This window comes from Malaclemys terrapin, unplaced genomic scaffold, assembly GCF_027887155.1.
Source record: "Malaclemys terrapin pileata isolate rMalTer1 unplaced genomic scaffold, rMalTer1.hap1 scaffold_107, whole genome shotgun sequence".
NCBI lineage: Eukaryota > Metazoa > Chordata > Testudines > Emydidae > Malaclemys > Malaclemys terrapin.
This window is the reverse complement of record NW_026530199.1, coordinates 17,501-20,000: the sequence shown is the minus strand read 5'-3', so window position 1 is coordinate 20,000 and position 2,500 is coordinate 17,501. Positions and strand designations below refer to the sequence as shown.

Here is a 2,500-nt window from a genome sequence, read left to right as displayed (position 1 = left end):
GGGGGCGCCCAGGGAAGGAGGGAGATCCGGGTCGACCTGGTGACCGGACGGGAAAGCGGCCACCGGGCGTGCCCGTTCAAACCTAGGGGTTGACCTGGCGGCCGGAAAGCAAACCGGCCACTGGCTAGCCCCGTCGGCAACCTACGGGTTGACCTGGTGGCCGGGAAGCGAACCGGCCAGCAGGTGAACCCGTTCGATTCCACGGGTTGACCTGGTGCCCGGGAGGGGACTCTGAAAAATGTTCAGCCCTTTCGGCTCGGGGTTGACCTGGTGGCCGAGAGGGGACTCGGACGGCAGGCAAGCCGCCCTGGCCTCACCCACCCCGGCCGCAGCGAGGGACTGCCTCCCGGCCGACTGGATCGGGCCCCTGGAAGTCTGGGGGGAAAAAGAAAATGGAACCTGACGCCTCCGAGGAGGGGGCGCCCAGGGAAGGAGGGAGATCCGGGTTGACCTGGTGACCGGACGGGAAAGCGGCCACCGGGCGTGCCCGTTCAAACCTACGGGTTGACCTGGTGGCCGGGAAGCGAACCGGCCAGCAGGCGAACCCGTTCGATTCCACGGGTTGACCTGGTGCCCGGGAGGGGACTCTGAAAATTTTTCAGCCCTTTCGGCTCGGGGTTGACCTGGTGGCCGAGAGGGGACTCGGACGGCAGGCAAGCCGCCCTGGGCTCACCCTCCCCGGCCGCAGCGAGGGACTGCCCCCCCTCCACCACCCACCCACCCCCCCCCCCGGCTGACAGGATCAGGGCGCACTGGATGTCCGGGACAATATTTTCCCCGACGCCGGGGAGGGCGGGCGGGCGGAGGGGCTCTGGCGGCCAGCCCGGGCCCCGGAGCTCGAGAAGGAAAAAAGGACCGGGCCCGCGAGAGACGGGGGCCCTGCCGCAGGGGGGCAGTCCGACCGGGGCTCACCGTGCGGCAGGCCCGGGCGTCGGCAGGGGAAAGCGGGCGAGGAGGCGCGGGGGCCGGGTGCCTACGGCCATACCGGACCGAACGCCCCCGATCCCGTCCGATCTCGGAAGGTAAACCGTCCCGGGCCTGGCTAGTACTTGGATGGGTGACCGCCTGGGAATCCCAGGTGCCGTAGGCAGCTTTTCCCGGTCCGAGCCAGCTCTCTCTCCTTTTCTGGGGAGGAAGGAGAGGGGGGGGGACGGGCCGGAAAGCCCCTCGTCGCTCCTGCCGAGTCGGAGGTCGCGGCCGCAGGTCACGGGTCTGGGCGCCTGGGGTCCGGCTCCCCACCCGGCTTCCTCCGCGGAGGACCCACCGAAGCCGCTGGGGGAGACCCCGGGCATGGGGCGGACTGGCCCGGACCCTCCCGGCCGCCGGCCCGCAGGACCGCCCCGAATCCCCCCGCCCCGCGGCCACCCAGGCCAGGCCTGGCCAGGCGGGACGGACGGCGGGTGTCCAGCGCCCAGCGGCTTCCGCCAGCGGGGACCCACGGCCCCCAAAGCCGCAGGGGGAGGCCCCGGGCCCGGGACGGACTCGCTCGGACCCCCTGCGCCCGGGCGCCGGCTCGCGGGACCGCCCCGAATCCCCCCGCGGCCACCCAGGCCAGGCCTGGCCAGGCGGGACGGACGGCGGGTGTCCAGCGCCCAGCGGCTTCCTCCAGCGGGGACCCACGGCCCCCAGAGCCGCAGGGGGACACCCCGGGGCCGGGACGGACTCGCTCGGACGCGCTCGGACCCCCTGCGCCCGGCCGCCGGCTCGCGGGACCGCCCCGAATCCCCCGCCCCGCGGCCACCCAGGCCAGGCCTGGCCAGGCGGGACGGACGGCGGGTGTCCAGCGCCCAGCGGCTTCCGCCAGCGGGGACCCACGGCCCCCCAGAGCCGCAGGGGGAGACCCCGGGGCCGGGACGGACTCGCTCGGACGCGCTCGGACCCCCTGCGCCCGGCCGCCGGCTCGCGGGACCGCCCCGAATCCCCCCGCGGCCACCCAGGCCAGGCCTGGCCTGGCCTGGCAGGCCGGCGTGCAGCTCCCCCGGGCTTCCTCCCCCGACGACCCGCGCCCCCCCGAGCCGCAGGCGGAGACCCCGGCCCCGGGGCGGACCGGCCCGGGCTCGCTCGAGCCCCCTGCGCCCGGCCCGCAGGACCGCCCCCCCCCCCCCCCCGAATCCCCCGGGAGAGGCCCGGCCTGCACGCCACTGACGACCCGCGGCCCCCAAAGTCGCGGGAGGCGCCCCCGGCCCCGGGGGCCGGTTAGCTCCGTGTCGCTCCGCGCCCCCCCCCCCGCCCCTCGCTGCCGGGACCGGGCACCGCCCCAGAGTCAGCCGCAGCCGGACGGCCTGAGAGCTGCCCTCCTGTGGACGACGGTGAGTTTACCTTGACACTAACCGGCCATCAGCCAGGTCAACCCCATTGCTAGACTGGGGTGGACCTGGTGGCCGAGTGGGGACTTGGAACATTTGACAGCTGCTCCCCGGGGCTTGACCGCTTGTCCTGAACGCCCCCCCCCCCACCCCACCCCCCCCAGCCCCCGGCTCCTGCTCCCCTCTCCCCAGCC

At 75.0% G+C, this 2,500-nt stretch overlaps 1 non-coding gene across 1 annotated transcript; it reads left to right on the top strand.

Moving 5' to 3' along the window:
* Positions 1-971: 971 nt before the first annotated feature.
* LOC128829694 (5S ribosomal RNA) lies at positions 972-1,090 on the top strand. The gene has a single exon (XR_008443402.1). It is a non-coding gene; the product is annotated as a 5S ribosomal RNA (ribosomal RNA).
* Positions 1,091-2,500: the final 1,410 nt, after the last annotated feature.